Source organism: Protopterus annectens, chromosome 7.part0 (assembly GCF_019279795.1).
Source record: "Protopterus annectens isolate FY-2018-M chromosome 7.part0, PAN1.0, whole genome shotgun sequence".
In the NCBI taxonomy this organism is placed as follows: Eukaryota; Metazoa; Chordata; order Ceratodontiformes; family Protopteridae; genus Protopterus; species Protopterus annectens.
This window is the reverse complement of record NC_056739.1, coordinates 1706533157-1706551663: the sequence shown is the minus strand read 5'-3', so window position 1 is coordinate 1706551663 and position 18507 is coordinate 1706533157. Positions and strand designations below refer to the sequence as shown.

The 18507-nt window shown below is 39.3% G+C and overlaps 2 protein-coding genes across 10 annotated transcripts in view; one reads left to right on the top strand and one right to left on the bottom strand.

Moving 5' to 3' along the window:
* Window positions 1–12409, bottom strand: part of ANKZF1 (ankyrin repeat and zinc finger peptidyl tRNA hydrolase 1) — a 450598-nt gene extending 438189 nt beyond the window's left edge. For 6 of the 9 annotated variants that reach the window (XM_044078229.1, XM_044078234.1, XM_044078231.1 and 3 more), the window contains exon 1: window positions 12149–12409. The gene's annotated coding sequence lies outside the window, so the exon portion shown is untranslated. Of the gene's footprint in view, window positions 1–145; window positions 318–12148 lie in introns of all 9 variants that reach the window. The other 3 variants (XM_044078230.1, XM_044078233.1, XM_044078235.1) reach the window with 2 other exon arrangements.
* A 73-nt stretch (window positions 12410–12482) lies between these two features.
* SMARCAL1 (SWI/SNF related, matrix associated, actin dependent regulator of chromatin, subfamily a like 1) overlaps window positions 12483–18507 on the top strand; it is a 911772-nt gene continuing 905747 nt past the window's right edge. Inside the window, exon 1 of the mRNA XM_044078228.1 lies at window positions 12483–12739. The gene's annotated coding sequence lies outside the window, so the exon portion shown is untranslated. The remainder of the gene's footprint in view (window positions 12740–18507) is intronic.

Here is an 18507-nt window from a genome sequence, read left to right as displayed (position 1 = left end):
ACCCAATGTTTTTCCACGTCTGTATGAAAACATGCATTTAGGACCTAAATGTCTCCTTAATTCCTCATTTGCCAAAAGTATATTCCAATGGGTGTCTAATAAATTCCTTATAACATTATAGTTGCGTCCATATGTAGTTACAAACCTGAGAGTAGATTCCTCCAGTGTGGCTGCTCGTTTCTTATATTCTAGTAATGATTTGGGTATATTCCGGATGGTGTGGCGTGGATGCATACTTGACGCATGGAGCAGAGTATTGTACTGTGGATATTTACGACAGGTCTTGGTATTCAGAGTGTGATCTTCATTCCTGTAAACTATAACATCCAAAAAATCAATGGTGTCATGATTTGATGTTACAGTAAACTCTATGCCCCATATATTTCCATTCAGATATTCCAAAAATTCCTGTAGATATGACTCATCTGCCCGCCACACCATCCAGCAATCATCCAAATACCTGCGCCAGATATCAATCTCCACCATATACAGGTTATGGAGGGGATTGTAAATCATACATTCTTCAAAAAAGGTCATGAAAAGGTCTGCATATATGAGAGCAAAGGATGCTCCATAGCAGTTCCCTGTAGCTGCCAACAGCATTCTCCCTGGAAATAAAAAACATTTTTGTTAAGTACGTGTTCTGCCATGCATACCAATAGTGTATTAAATCCAGGTGGATATAGAGACGAATGTTCAAGCCAATACTGTAAAGCCTGTAGTCCAGCCCAATGAGGTATGCTGGTATATAAGGTTTGGCTTTAAGAGGCCCAGTAATTTTGTACCCATTAACCATCCTGTCCCCAAGGTATTTGGTAGGATCTGTGAGGATGAGATGCATACAGTTTTTAATGATAAGTATGCTGGTAAAAAGATTTATTAACCTGAGTAAATCTGAGAATGATGGATTAGAGTCTTTACGCAGGGATGAATCTATTGTGATACGCCCCACAGATAAAGGTGGCATGACAGTGGTCATGAACAGGGCCTTTTACTATGACTCCATCAATAATATGTTGTTAGATCATGACACGTATGAATGTGTCGATACTGGATGGATTGAAAGCATGACTAAGGAATTGCAATTTTTGTTGAATAAGTATTTATTGAGTTTTTCTGTTTCGATGGAGTTGGTACAATAGTTAACTGTGGATTCACCACTCACACCTTTGTTTCAGGGCCTCCCTAAGGTGCATAAAAATCCAGTGACCCCACCTTTCAGACCGCTGGTTACAGAACTCTTCTCGATATTTATTGAGAAGTATGTTAGACCTGTATTGGATAAGTCTAGGGTGGTCCTGAAAGACACTAAGCAGTTTCTTCAAGACCTGTATTCATTTATGGAAACTTTTGATACGTCTAGGGAGTATTTGTTGTGCACACTTGATGTGGTGTCATTACTTAGTGATACCCAGTAAACAAGGGGTGGAGTATTTGCTTAGATACCTGATGAGTCAGAGTGAGTATGATCGTAAGCTCATTGATTTGGTCAAGTTCATGGGTGTGGTCCTGGAGAACAATGTTTTTGTATTTGATAGTAAGTACTATAGACAAAACCATGGCATGGCAATGGGTCCCTGCTGCGCCAGTAGCTATGCCAACACTGTGATGGCACATTGGGAGTTGAAAGAGGTCTTTGGATTGGATTTATTCATACAGGAGGTGTTGTTTTACCGCCATTTTGTGGATGAAGTGTTTCTGGTGTGGAGTGGTACTGTTGATGCTTGGAAGAGTTTGTTGGACAGTAACATAGGTCAAGTAAGTTTTTGAGATCCACCATTAAGCACTCAGGTATGTCTATGGAGTTTCTAGATATACTGGTTACTAAGTTACCTGATTCATCTTTTACCACGGATCTTTATAGGAAGGACTGTTACAGAAACTCTTTACTTCATAGGACAAGTATGCACCCCAGATGGGTTTTTAATAACATTATCAAGGGCCAAGGTATAAGGGGTCTCCCGGCTGCATGATGATGAAGGGGATTATAAACAAAGTTGAGATTTGTTCCAACAGAGTCTAGGTGAACGCGGCTATAAGGATGGCAAAATGGTTCCTATTCCAGTAGATGATTAGGGATGGGCTAGACCGTATTTTTCATCTGTTCATGAGGTTGAGGCACCTGAAATGATGGAGGTACAGAGGAAGGGATGTAGTGAGAGTACCCATGGTCTATACTAGAAATGTTATCGCCATTAAGAAGGTATTCCAGAAACACTGGCCTCTCCTGCTCATTGATGAGAGGATCAGCAGGGTTGAGGGTAATGCCCCAAGTTTTGGGTACAGGAACTGTAAATCATTGAAAATGATGATTTGTTATACAGACAGAGAGGTCTGGGACTGTGAGGGTGAGTTTGCCACCTACCCCTGTGGGCCATGCAATTTCTGCCAATATATTGAGAAGGATAATAGCTTTACCCATCCTGACACTGGTAAGAGCTTTTGGTTTAAGAGTCAGGCCACGTGTGCTACTAGGCACTTAGTATATAGTTCTATGTGGGTAAGATGAACCACACGCTTAGGGAACGGGTGAGGGAGCACCTATATAGTATACATACAGGTAACACCACTACTGTGCTGGCTAGATATGTAGCAGGCAGTAGTAGTAGTCAACATAGCTTTAAGTTTAGGGTTATGGAGGTACTTTGAGTGAGTGTTACAATGGGGAATACTGAGAATAGGATGGAGGAGGCTGAACTTAGGTGGATCCTGAGGCAGAGGGCTGACAGGGGATCTGGCCTCAATGGGATGGTTTCTATTAAACCCATTTTAAAATAAAGGGGTCTTCCTAGATAGTGTATATATTTTTTGACAGCTGCTTCCTTGTCCATATTCTCATTTATCGCCTTATTGTGCTTTTTATGTGTTTATATTTTAATGGTTCTGTTCTGTGTGACAGAATGAATTTTTGAGATATGAGCAATGCATTTTTTATAGAATGTATGCATTTTGTGTGTGTGTATTTGTACATGTTTTATGTTTTGTGTCAGGCTGCTTTGTTATATTTATGCATGTATCACTTTAAAAATGTTGCATTGGTATGCAATGACATCATTTCGCTATGCATCTCCAACATGGGAACTTCTGCTGCTATGATCAAGTAGGTTTCACTGTTTTTATTGGATAATTTTAGGATTTACAATGTATATATTAAGCGTTTTTAATTTTTGTTGTGTTTATGGTCTGATGAAGCCACTGTATCGTGGTGAAAACGCTAACCTATTTCTATTGTTGTGCACATTAAAGCCTCTCATTTTATCACTGTTATATGCTTGCTGTGCATCTCACTGTCATTGTTTTTGCTTTGTGTGTGTGTGTGTGTGTGTGTGTGTGTGTGTGTGTGTGTGTGTGTGTACACATATACACACAAACATACACACACACACACATATATATATATATATATATAAAATATACATATGTATGCATATTATATATATACATATATATATATATATATATATATACACACACACACACACAGAGAGAGAGAGAGAGAGAGATACACACACATATTATATATACATACATATACAACATGCACACACTACCATCTTGCCTGTCAGAAGTTGGTAGTGTGCCTTTAAAAGCATATAAAAAGTGAATTATGTTTGTAAAACTAGCACTTTACTCAAGAGATTGTCTGTGTTACTCACTTAAGATGATTTCCAATAACTACTTCTATACAAGTCCATGTGGGTGTAAAATCACCTGAAACGTTCCTCCCCAGATTATATGAAAAGAGACTTGATTGAGCTCTCATATTATGTGTCACAGGTGGATATAAGCCTAGTCTTGAGCACCATTCTGCCTTCACCAAGCATGATGCCACACTACAAACAAAAATTACTGACTAACAACTGACGTAACGTTTGGTGTCAGTCCAAGGATATCCACTATTTGTCAGCCTGGGAGGATGTGATCTACAGGCCACACTGCTTTGCCAGTGATAGTCTGCACCTGTCTCATGTATGCTTTTGGACATTGAAAAAGCATTAGCCACCCATGTAGTGGCTTTTTAGACAGTGTCAGAGTAATCAACCTTACAACATAAAATATTTTCTTGATAGACTCAAAGTACTGCTGCTAAATGCTAGGAGTCTAAACAAGAAACTACACTCCTTAGAAGCACTCCTCAACCTGGAAAATGCTGACATCTGTGCAGTCACTGAGACATGGTTGAAAGCCATGGAAAGCATCCCTGCCATGCAAGGCTACAACACCTTCCATATATTCAGACCACCATCTCAGGAAGAAAGAACCAAAGGAGGTGGTGTATCCATCCTCAAAGGAGTACTCCTCAAGACTGGTCAGAGTGTGAATCTCGAAATACTGCATGTCTAACTAACCATAGGCAAACCCACATCATATCATCACCAGTTATAGGTCTCCCACCCTGAAACAAGAAAGCCATACTGAATACCTAAACCTACTAGAATCAAATCACCATACAGCTCAATACCTTACTCATGGGTAATTTTAACTATCATTCCATTGACTGGGGAACATACACAACCACTGATATGCAGGCTTGTTAATACAAATGTTCTGGAATAGCTGGTCAGCAGACCCATGAGGGGCTCTAATATCTTAGCCATAGTACTTAACAACATGGGAGAGTGTTGCATCCCCCCACACACAGCATAATGTCTGGTCTCCTTTAACATGAATTTAAGGCCAGATACCTCATCAAGCTGAAAAATACCAAAGAATTTTTCCAAGAAAAAATACCTCTTATTAAGTGATGGTATAAGAAATTTCTAAGCTCCCCCAAACTCAAAAAAACACACTGTCTTATGCAGAGGTATACACCAATGCCCTTTATTGTCACTTAAGCAGTTGTATAGAATTGGCAGTACTGGATCGGATTAAACCCAGTTCTTGCTGGAAAAACAAGCACCCTGGTGGACCGCTGGTATAAACAGGCTATACAACAAAAGAAAAACTAATGCCCATTAAAAGTACAAAGGCAAGCAGTGCAGTAAAAAATAAATTTAGAAATTATTGGTAGTTAGAGATAGCAGCTTCCCTAGCAGCCTTAATACTTTAATGCATTTAGTATGGTCTCCTTTTAAATAAGAATTAAACCTGGGACCCCAGCTAACCCTGTAACTTTTAATTACTCTCTGGCTAACCTCCTAGTATTAACTCTAGCAAATTTCCAAGCCCCCAAACCATGAGAAAATGTTGACTATGCAGAACTGTTCACAGAAATCCTGTGCAATTATGTAAATACCTGCATAAAGACAGTTGTAGCTACCTGAAATAAGCCTAGGACAACCTCAAAAAAAAAAAAACCTACTCATCCTGGCAGAATCCCAACATTAAAAGGTTGTATGAAAAAAAATAAAATCATTGCCTAGAGTAGAAAGGGCTATCCCCAGCGAGATACTAACTCTCTTAGCAATCTAAACATGAAACTCAAGGGACTAATAAAGTCTAAGCAAAGCCAAATTTTAAATAAAAATAGCCTCTCAAAGGACAACTACAAGGCTTTCTTCAGCTATGTCTGCCACTTCAAAGGCAATACAGAACAATGTGCTGAACTAACTGTGAATGCAACCACCCACACTGAGCAAGAGGACATAGCAAATCTGTTGGTCGACAAATTTAGATCCAGTTTTGCCCCCGCCCATAAGTCATGTCTCAGAAAATAGCTTCAACCATAACTCCCCCCCAACTGTCACTAGGGAGCGGCTCCTCAATGCACTCTCTAAGGCCAGGAAGACTGCACTTACGGGCCCTGATAATATACCACAATGCCTTCTAAATAGCATGAAACATGGACTATCAGCCCCACTAGAATCACTATTCAATCACAGTTTCAAAACAGGCTTTGTGCCAAGGGAACAGAGGACTGCAACTGTTGTATCTTCTGCACAAGGGGGGCCCCATCTACGGACCCAGACAACTACAGATGCAAAAGTGTGACTAGTCTCATATTCAAAGACATGTAACAGATCATCATAGAACTGATAAAAATGACATAGGAGTCATGGAGACACTGACTTGAACCCAGTTTGGTTTAGTCAAGGGCAGGTTATGCCTCCTCATCCTGGTGGACTTCTTCGAGAAAGTCACTAAAGCAATAGACAATGACACACTGCCTAGCTTGACTTGGCCAAAACATTCAACACAATATCCGATATTGGCAATGAAGATAAGCTCATTAAATTAGGCCTAAACACATCACCCAATGGGTAGCTAGCTGGTTCACAGATTGGACCCAAGAAGTTAGGATAAGGGAGGCTAACTCCACAAAGAGGCCAATCACTAGTACAGTCTATCAGCACTTGGTGCTGGGTCTCTCCTTTTTGACATCTACTTCAAGGGCTTCTAGTTGTCTAGATTTGTAGAAGACTGCAAACTAGGTGCAGTCATAGTATCCCCAAACGACACAAATACCCTTCAAGAATGTTTGACACAGACAAATAACTGGTGCCAGAGCTGTGATACACAGCTCAATGCAAAGAAATGCATGATAGTATCCTTTGGAGAGATGGCCACTCTTGGAGATTACCACACTGATAATATACTCCTAAGAGTAGACCCAGTAGTCAGGGATTTGGGAAAACATGCAAACAGTAACCTTGCCTTTGAACTTCACATGTGTATGATGGTGAGAAATCCATTCTACAGTGCACATCTTATAAGCAAGATTTTGGCATCTAGGACCAAGGATGTCATTGTTCTGCTGTACTTGCCCTCAACAGACCAATCACTGAGTGCAAAGCGTCCTTCGGTATGTATCTGACCAGGTACGTGCAACAAATGGAGCATCCACAGAGGTTCCTCACAAAATAATACAGGGTACAAATAACATGTTCTACACAGACCACCTCACAGGTCTATCCCTGCTCTTAGTCTCCTACAAACTGTTGCAAGGTGATCTATGCCTGGCCTATAAAGCATCATCTGATCATGCTCTGATGGGCCTGTTGCACATCAACAAAACAAATAGCACCAAAAATACCCAATCTAGAGACTTAAACCTCATTTGCAACATACACAGTACATGCTGAAAGGACAGGTATGTGTCTCAGAGACAAAGTCTCCTTTGGAATAGGCTTCCCATCCATGTGAAGCAGAGCAGAGCTCCTCCCCAACCAAATTAAAGTGTAACTTGGACCAGAGGATGGAGGATCAGAAGCTATTGGCCAGCAATGAGTTTGAAGGTTACCTTCATAACAAGCACTGACCCTCCTTTCAGTCCCTGCACCTTGCTTCTGCCTCCACTATTGATGTCTTAAATGCAGTCTATTCAGATTCCTCATTACCAGAGAAAGAAAAATTAGAAATGTACCCTTGGTCTGGCTCATATGCTTCTTTGGACAAAGGCAACCTATAAAATGCTTGACTATCCATTGCCCAATATTCATTGCCCAAGCATATATCAAACTCTTAAAAATGACCTTGGGGTACCAAATCATTTCAGATACATTTGGGATAGCATGGTTAGGCTTAAAAAGTATCCTAGGGCAGTTAGCCTAGTTATCACCTATTAAAAGCTGTGTTAACCACAGCATTCAACAATGTCAGCTCTGACATCATTATTTTGTTTCCAGTTCTCATCCACTCCTGCAACCTTGACAAGCAAGAAATGTTTTAGTTGTTACAGTAATCTCATCTACTGAAATGAATCCAATTTCAACATCTGCTTCTGGCACTGTCTCCCCAGAGATGAAAAAGTCCACTGGATCCATGGGTTTGTTAAAGTGTTTCCCCCAAGTTTTGACATTTTCAAGACAAAGCCAGAATTTTTTTTAACTGTTGCTGACTACAGTCAATGCAATATCCCACCCTCCCTGTCTAAGTCACTGAATAGTTAAGTTGAACCTCTTTGAGGCACTTAAACCCATTCTTGATAATATTGCCAAATTCCACCCACATCACAGCTTCACTTTCTTGACTGCCACAGTGGTTGCCCTCCAGGCTTCATGACATTCATCACATCTGGAGATGCCTCTGCTAGGAGTAAACTGGAGGTTAGGCCAGCCCACTTTATTTAAGCTATTAAACTTCCCTCACCAATGGTAGCCAACAATGATGTCTAAGATTACCTCTATAACAAGCACGGACCCTCCTTTTAGTCACAGCACCTGTGCGGTCACTGAGACATGGTTTAAAGCCACGGAGAGCACACCAACAGTGCAAGGTTATAATGCTACTTCACAGGCAGGGACTAAATGCGGAGGTCTCTCTATTTACATCAAAAATAAATATACTTCAAGGCTGGTCAAACAGGACAATGTACTTGAGCTGCTCCATGTTCAAATCACCATAGGCAAAATCCAATACCACTTCCTTGCAAACTATACGCCCCCCTCTATGACCAAAGAATCTCATACCATGTATTTAAACTTGTTAACTGGGAATCCTATAGGACACCCAATGTGCATGCACAGAGATTCCTGAATTTTGTCAACACAAACTCCCTCGACCAGACAGTCAATACACCAACCAGGGGTGCAACCATACTGGATCTGGTCCTCACTAATATGGGAGAGTGCTGCACATCCCCTACTGTATTGTCTTCCTTGGTAAAGTCAAACTACAAAATGGTCTCCTCTGAAGTAAAAATAAAACCTGGAATATTCTGGAAATACTCTAAGGCTAACCTCCTGCTATTAAGTGATAACCTGGCAAAATTTCAAGCCCCCATAAACCCTGAGAGCACTGCTACCTATGCAGAACTTTTCACAGAAACTCTGTGCAAGCATGTTAATAACTGCACACGGGCAGCTGTACCCACCAGGAAAAAGTACAGAACGAACTAAAAAAATAAGCTACCCTGGTGGAATCACAAAATCAATAAGCTGTATAACAGAAGGAAAAAAATCATGACAAAAATTAAGAGGTGCAGCACCCAGCAGGTTAAAAGCACTCTAAGCAAACTAAACAAACAACTCAGAGGACAAATAAAGTCTACCAAAGCCAAACTAGAGGCAAGTTTGGCCTCCCAGGCCAAGGACAACCACAAAGCATTCTTTAGCTATGTCCGCAGCATCAAAAGCAATACACAATTGTGTGCAGAGCTCATTGTAAATGGAGCCACCCATGCTGAGCCAGAAGATGTAGCAAACCTCCTGGCTGATAAATTCAGCTCCAACTTTACCCCTCTCTCCCCTCAACCTTCACTCAGGAAATACCATCATCAACTATAACTCCCCCTACTATTACTAGGGAACAGGCCCTTAATGCTCTAAGACCAAGAACACTGCATCAGTGGGCTCATACAATATCCCAGGATGCCTTCTAAATAGCATGAAACATGCCCTATCAGGGCCACTGGAATTACTATTTGTGCCTCATGAATGGAGAATGGCAACAGTCATCCCTCTGCACAAAGGTGGGCCATCCTCAGACCTAGGAAACTACAGACCCAATAAGTCTCACTAGTCTTATATGTAAAGTCACGGAAAGAATTATCATGCAGATGATCAGTGGAGATATAGTAAACCTTCAGACACTAGACCCAACCCAGTTTGATTTCAAGGGCAGATCATGCCTACTCAACCTGGTGGACTTTTTTCAGAAGGTAACTAAAGCAATGGATGAGGGAAAAATGGTTCACATTGCCTACCTTGACCTGGCCAAGGCACTTCACACAATACCCCACTTGGGCATTGCTGACAAACTCATGAGGTTAGGTACAAACTCGTATGTCACCCGGTGGATAGCCAACTGGCTCACAGACAGGACCCAGGAAGTTAGAATTGGGGGAGTCTTTGACCATCATGTGTCTGCAGTAGTGAGGAAAACATTCTATGTTGCGCAACTTATAAACAAAGGTATGGCAAGTCCAAGAAAGTCATTGTTCCACTGTATTCAGGATTCATCAGACCTATCATTGAGTACAATGCCTATTTTGGTATGTACCTAACCAGGCACATCCAACAATTTGAACATCCACAGAGGTTCCTCACTAAAGGAATACAGGGCGTAAGTAAAATGTCCTATGCAGACCGCCTCAAGGCCCTATCCCTGTATTCTGTCTCCTACAGGCTTTTGAGGGGAGATCTATGCCTGGTATACAGGGCACTGTCAGACTCCACTCTGATGGATCTGCTACACATCCACAAAACAAACACCAGAATTACCTGTTCTAAAGACCTAAACCTTGCCTGAGATATAAATAGGACCTACTGGAGAGACAGGTATGTATCCCAGAAACTACCCCTTCTATGGAACAGGCTCCTCATCCATGTGAAGCAGATTTCCTCCCAAGCCCAATTCAAGTGCAACTTGGACAATTGGATGGGGAACCAGAAATTCATCCTTGATTTGGCATCTGTCTCTAATGGACACAGGGAACCTGTAAATGGTTTATCCCAGGCCACTGTTTACACTTATCAAGGGGTATCAGACATAGCCGACCTTAGGCATAGGCCAACTAGGCGCAAATAAAATGTCCTCTGCAGATCGCCTCAAGGCCTTATCCCTGGATTCTGTCTCTTACAGGCTTTTGAGGGGAGATCTATGCCTGGCATAATGGGCATTGTCAGAACCCACTCTGATGGACCTCCTGCATATCCACAAAACAAACAGTAGTAGAATTACCTGTTCTAAAGACTAATTCTTGCCTGTGATATAAACAGGCCCTGCTGGAGAGAAGTATGTATCCCCAGAGACTACCCAGTCTATGAAACAGGCTCCCCATCCATGTGAAGCATAGTTCCTCCCTAACCAAATTCAAGTGCAACTTGGACAATTGGATAGGAAACCGGAAATTCATCCTTGGTTTGGCACCTATGTTTTTACTGCAAAGAGGTAACCTGTAAATGATTAATCTCCCAGGCCTATGCTTACACTTATCAAGGGTATCAGAACTTGTCAGAGATTTGGGATGCACGGCTAGCATACCTCTCAAGTGTACCTCATTACGAGGAACGTACCTCATTTGGGGTCTTGAAAAGTTAATGTTCCTCGAATTTCCTCAAAGTTCCACATTGAAAGAGTCTGTCACACATTCAGTGTTAAGAATTTTTTTAAGTGAAATCCACGGTAAATAGAAATTAATCATATTAATCCATTAAAGATCTTCTTTACAAGTAAAACCAGCATATTTTAACCATCCTATGACCTTCCTAGTTGAAATTGTTAAAAAGCCATTATTATGTGTTCCAATTTTGCCCATTTGTTCCACATTATGAAGGCGAGTGTTCCTCATTTTGGAGATGGAAGGTTGAGGGCTAGGCTTAAAAAGACCCTTGTGGTCGTTAAACACCTACGAACATTACAGCTGCCTCAGCTATTGATGTCTTAAATCCAGTCTAGTCAGATTCATCACCAACAGCCACCCAAGTAAAAAGGAGAAGCTCTTTTGAAAGAGGGAGCTGAATTCTTGACACACAAAATCACTGGCTAAATAGTCCCAGGTCACCACACTACACCTTGAACTTTTTCAAGTGTGTCCAGCTGCTAACCCAGCCACCTGGCCCAACGCAACATCTAATGGTGATCGCCATTCAGCAGCTCTCTCAAGCTAAATGTCCCGAACGGCTTTAGGTTTGAATACACAATCACGGACGCCTAATCCAATATGTAAAACATTTTATTTTAAAAAAAAAAGAGATTATACCAATTGTTTGCCTCATAACTCTCAATCTTCAGTCTCAAAAATGAGGAATGTTTAGCCTTCATAATATGGAACAAATGGGCAAAATGTGGAACACTAGGAAGATTTTAGGATGCTCAAAATATGCTGGTTTTACTAAAAAAATAAATGAATTAATATGCTTTATTTCCGCCAACCATGGATTCAGTTTAAAAAAATCCTAAAACTGCATGCGTGACAGACACTTTCAAAGTGGAACTTCGAGGAACATAAACTTAAGAGCCCAAATGACTTACGTTCCTCGTAATAAGATACACGCGAGAGGTATGGTTTGCTATTATATTAGTCATCTGTATGAAACGGCAAAACAGATGTTAACATTTTAAACGTGTGTAAGTGCGTTTGGGGTATGGGTGCATATTGTAATCGGGCAGTAACTTCTCTCACCTGTAACTTATTTTTATTAACAAGTAAAGCGTGACCTACAAAAAAAACTTTTAAGCAAAACAGTAACGGCAACAATAATATTTACAACAGCGGGGCACCTGTCAGAGAAGGAAACACTTTAAACCAAAAAGGAACCTTACTCACTATTAAAGATGCAAGAATGACTTCCAAAATCTGTTGCTAGTAGAGTCCCTTAGCCGAAAGGACCACAGTGACGTCACATAGACGTCAAGAAGCATGAAGGAAAATGCTAATTTGTTTTTGCCTTTACTAATTTATCACATCGATCGATACAGGGTGCCTGCTTCAGTAAAATATCTATTATCACAACCACCGTTACTACTACTGGTAGTACTACAATACAACCTTAAGCACACGTCCCGGAACTTAAACTCTGCCACCTCATTTTATTCCGGGTAAATATTGAAGCCGCAGGATTTAAGTTTCGCCTGGGAGGTATGGATTTTGGTTGTTGTAGTTTGTATTGGAAGTTTTGTTTAAGGCAGACAATTCCGTCCTTTTGCATAAAGTTTTGTTGATCCTGAGATGTGGTGGAGATTGATTACTTTCTCGAAGTGACGTTATCCAAGCGTTCCCAGAGAAATAACTTACAGATGTTTATAGTGAAATGACATTACAGTATACAGATAGCTGGAGAGAAATACCATGCTATCCTTCGATTAAACAAATACAAACAACTGTCAGATGAGTATGATGAATTCTCGGGTAGAGATGGTTAGTATTGCTGAGCAATGGATATGATGACGATTATCAAACTTTTCAAGTATGTCCAGCGTTCCTCATTCTGAGACTTAAAATGTCCAGATTCCTCGCAATTCCGCATTGAGGGGTCTGTCACACGTTCAATGTTAAGAATTTTTGTATGGGGTGAGATCCGTGGTATAAAAGAATAATGAATAATAATTCATTAAAACAGCTTTTATACGTATAAAACAATGGAATAGTACGCACAGATAGACCGGTAGCTACAATGCTCATACATTACAGCAGGCCTATGTACCACATTATGTTGGCCCATCTCACAAAGGGACATTTACGGTTACTGGCATTAAGTTGCAACAGTGGTGCATTACAATGACTCTATGTACAGGGATGGACTTAGGTGAACACTCTCCAGTGATCTTTGTTTCCCTCAGCTTGGGCTCCCCAAAACATGCACATTAATGTTTCTTTCTTTTTCTTATATTCTGTCTTACTCTTCAGCTTTTTCAAGAAATCAAAACTTTCTATATGGTCTGAAGTGCATTTTAATTTTTTTTTCTTTTTACACAACCTGTTCATCCAATGATGGCTTGAACGGAAATTATGATTAAGGAAAGAAATTCAATGTGTTGCTGTTCAGGTTATGTTTTCCTTTCATCCTTTCAGCACACATTTTATGCCCAGCAGAGCACAGTAATAACCATTTAAGAAATAAGCCAATCAAGCCAGTGCCCCCAGAAGCCATAGGAGTTATAGATGTTTTGGTATGCAATTTAGAGCATTTTCCAACCTTTTAATTAAACTCCGGCTTGAACAAAAATCACGAGTAAGGATTTCAGTCTTTTTTTTTTCATTCAAGAAAGTTAAGTTGTGCCCAAGGCTTAATGTTGAAAGCTGACAAAATAGTAGCTCACAGTAAACTAAGGATATAAAGGCTCTGTCTGGGAATTCTGCCTGCTTTCCTCCCTATCCCCTCAAAAATACAGGCAATGCCTTTGCATCCCTCTGATGTTAGACTGGGATGAAAGCAGAGGTTCAAATTACTACAGTCATGTATTTCAAATGAATGCTGACATACATATGCATACCATGCCTCTTCACTCCTCATCCCTAATCCCCGAAGGCAGCCACCTGCATATGTGTTTGATGTGTGATTGTGAGGAAAGTGAAAAATATAATGATTATAGTAATGTATTCTGTTTTTGGCTCCTAGACAGTACACTGCCCCTGCACAAACTGTAATAACTTTTTTTTTACACCTCTAAGGTTTATGAGAAAAGTAAAGGAAACGATGACCACACCATCCCCAGGCCAAACACAAGTTATGATGACCTCCTGTGCACATCTCTACGGTTTGATTGTCATGTAAATTAAAATAGTAGTTACAACACAATCTCCCCACCCCACATAACCTTCAGCAGCTTTCAGTATACATGCATCTGAGCTGGGATGGTTTTAGAATGGGTGCATATGAGAGCAGAGGCTGTTATCAGCTTTATCCTAATGAGTTCATATCACAGTCCTGTTCAGGTTAAAAAGCATAATCAGAAAATTAATGCGTTTTTTTTTCCTCATTTTTTATTTTTTTTCCCAATCGGCAACAGCTTTTGTGGGCCTCAGCACAGGCAAGGGTGAATTTAGAGAGCCCCCTATTTCCATTTATACATTTATAGGGGCCACCAGACTTCCAGAAGATCTAAGTGTCTGCATGTTCTGTGATATATAATATGCCTTACTTTTGAATTATAGTTAGCTGCATTTTTTTACTGATATCCAGAAGAATAATGTATGTGTCCTGACTATTGGGTGTGTGCACAGATAAAAAACAGTGATATTTTATACACACATGCACGCACCTAAGCCGTAGCAGTAATAGTTTTGTACTTATTTCAGCAAATAACACATTATGCAACACTAGTACTGCCACACCACATCAGTGACTTCTGTTTAGCAGTCATCAAACAATAGCAGGGTTAAGTCACATTTGTTTACCTCATTCAGGAGCAATGCATACCTGTCACTTGTCCCCGATTTCACACATCTTCCCTCATAATTTTATTCTGTCCGTCATAAAAAAAGTTTGATTTGCTGGTTATCATTTTGAATTACAGGCAGTCAATAAATCCAGACATCAAAATTATGTACTTCTTGTTGTTCAGAATGCATGTTAATGCAAAAGGTGTTATTCTGTTAACTTTTTAAGTAAATTAAGAGTAATATTTAAAATGCGTTCCTGATTTTGAGCCTTTATTCTGCTATTATTTTTTGGCACTGCACAGAATTCTTCAGCAAAGAAGTTCAGAGTTATAGTATCTAGTGTTCTGCCAGTATTTATAAAACTCCATGAAGATCAGAAGCATCAGCTACTCTTAAGATCCAAGGTGTGCACTGATATCAGTCATTCTGGCTGCTGATCTCTAGTGCTTACTTTGCTCATGTTCATTATTAGCTTTATCCTGAAAGGGTCATATCACAGCCCTAACACAAACCAACCAGTGCCTAGGATAAACGGTAAAGCTTCTTCACTGGATATATCACAGCCCTGTTCACATTAAAGAGTTTAATTATGAAATGAATGCATTTTTTTCTCCTCCTATTTCCCCAGCCAACAGCAGCTTTTGTAAGGCACCCACACAGTCAGGGATGATTAAGAGAACCCCCTGCAAACACAGGTAATACAGGTAGCTAAAGGAGGCTATGTTGTTAGTTTTAGTGGCCAAAATGTCCACCAGCACGGTTTAACAAAGAAAGGGACGCTATGTCAGTGGTAAAATATTTAATGTAATCATGAAACCTATTAGTTGATAAAATACTCTTATTATAACCAGAGAGATCTTTGAATTTTAAAGGAGATATAAATAAGTTATTATTACGCATATAGTTTATTGTGTATAAGATTGCTGTACCAGCTTTTGTTAGTTTGTCAGACATATTACAAAATATCAAGAGAAGATAAATTGCTGTGGTTGAGGGCCCTGTAGGAACAGGGTGCCCCCCAGCAACTGCAGGGTTTGATGGTTTCTAAAGCCGCCAGTGGGTAACCTGTTAGTAAGTGTTCCACGTTATGAGAGATAACAGTAGAAAAAAATCAAGCTACACCTCCACAGCTCAAACGAAATGTAGACATAAAACCAAATTTTAATGTGGTGCTAAAACCGTTGAGGCAGACAAAATCCGAATAAAATAAAATAAAACACAGAATGCAAAGTCCCAACTCTCTAACTCGATAAGCGCTTTTGGTTTAAAACCTTCCTCATATCTTCCCGTGATTTGGTTTTATGTCTACATTTCGTTTGAGCAGTGGAGGTGTAGCTGGATTTGTTTCTACTGTTATTTTTACTTTGATAGCGGGAGCTACATTTTTTACGTACATTATGAGAGATGGTATTCCACATTTTGGAAATGGAAAACTGAGACCTATAATGATTATTATTTTTTAATCCTGTAAAGGGATTCCTGTTGTACGTTTTGAGTCCCCGAACCTGGTGCAAATAAACACAGCATATTCTTTCATAAAATCATGAATCTCAACTGTCTCTGATTTTGGTTCAGAATTTCCTCTGCTCTTCTACAGCTCGCAATTTTGGGTGAAAGGCTGGTGGATTACATTTAAAATAATGACAATAATTAGAGTTGCAGATTAATTTTTTAAAGAAATATATGTTAATTTACATTCTCTTACTCTACTGACTTCTAAAATTAATGGTTCTAGTATTTTAGAAAGTGCCTAGATTCTCCTTGATTATTTCTGATTTGTCCATGATCCTGGAGGTAGCAAGTGGAGAGCTTTTCGTAAAACAGAAATAGCATTCATCTTGCAGGGGCATACATGATTGTGCAGAGTACCTGCTGCAGCATGATAGTCTGGGACAATTTGCCTTTAAGCCAAGGTCCTTAAAGTTTCAGTCCCTTCACGTTTTTACTTTAGGTAATATGTCATTATCTACCATGGGATGGGTCAGGCCAGTCTATAAACAAATGGGGGGGGGGGTAGGTTATTCCAAGCACAAAAAGGGAAATTGGGTATGTTTAAAATGGCCCGCAAAGGCAGCTATGCTAATACTTACCTATTAGCCTATTCATTCTTAGTGAATAATGACTTCATACTGTTTCAAGGATGTGAGATGAATGGAGACTAGGTTATTTTCAAACTTTGTTGTTGATGGCATCATTAGATACTTTCTTTGTACTGTTTTTCACTATTAAATGCATTTAGATTCAAAATACTTTGACATTTTTCATGAAATTTTGTGAGAATATTACTTGCATAATTGTCTATGTAACACTCTAAGACTGAAGCATATGTGGTGCTTCTTGACATTGGTTGTTTTCTTGAGTTGTTTCATTTAGCTAAATGTTACAGAGAAAAAAGTGTATGCTTTTTTGTGAATTGTGTAAGGATGCTGTCTTTTGGCCAGTAATAAAAGAAATGGATTGTGTGGTGGATTAGATTATTCTGAAGGAGGCATTCATTCTGAGTTGGAGTGGGTCACTGTGATTTTCTACGTTCTGTCAGTAGAATATCTGAAAACCCTAAGAACCGTAAAGTCTTAATTTTGTTGTCTGGAAACCATATTGTTTGAGATGTTGAGCATGATCAGAGTGTTTGATGTATACATGAAATGTTTAGCAGTGGTGTTGATCAGTGAATGGACAGGAATATCTGCATGACCAGTGGGAAGCCAGTAAAGCAACATGAACGAAGTTTATGAGATTCCTGACAAGGTAGCTGAGACACTAAAACAATTGGTATAGATTAGACAGCATTTAACTAGAATGGAAGATAAGGAAGTGAAATTTAAAGTTGTATAGTGTTCTGGAGGAAAAAAGACAGCAAAGCAAAGTAAATTTGATGAAATATGTGAAAAGCAAGATGTCTGAGTGGAATAGCTTTGGAAAAGATTATTTGAGAATAGTAAAACATCTGACGCTATCAAATTAACAAGTATGGGAAACCAAGACCAGTATGATAGAATATTTTCACTTTCTTGGTTTGAAAAAAAAAAACAGATATGGTGAAAGTTTTGGTAACTGGCTGCTTAAAAAAATTGAAAAAGAGAATAACATTTTATGTAAAAAGAAATAAATGAGTTATGGTAAATATAATATTTGTAGAAATGTTTATAGAGGCAGTCAGTTGTTTGTACAACATTTGAACTTTTTAATTAATGTTAATGGTTTTTATGATTGTTGTAGAAGTAGTCATGTGGTGTGTTTAGGAATTTGTTGTTTATGTCCATGCTGTTATGTAGGAAAAACTATGAGGGCTTTGTCTAGTAGAATTAAATAACATATAACAGGGATCTAACTAAAAAACACCAACATGCTTCAGCTAAACACAGTTTGGTATGTGTTGATTTTTAAAAGCTTGTCTTTTTGGTGTTGAAAAGATGCCCACATTTATTGGTGATGTTGACAGTTCATTAGAAACAAAAGAGTTAAAATGGCAAACTAGGTTGATGGTGGACATATTTCCTGGATTAAATGAGAATTTGAGCATCAAATGCATTTTGAAATGGCAACAGTAAGAAATGATGCCATAAAATTTCTTTGTCTTATTAGCTGATTTTTATTTAAATAGTCTGTAAGTAGTGTATTCATTGTTCTGATGATATTCAATTAAATGTGAATGAAAGTGCTCATATTATTTTGTCTAGCTTGGTTCGTAGTTTAACTTTAGTGGATCAAAAGCTGTGGATTGTTTCTAGTCTATTTTAGTCTTTTTTGCTGTTTTATAGTTGTGTACATATATATTAATATTTGTATGTGTGTGTGTGTGT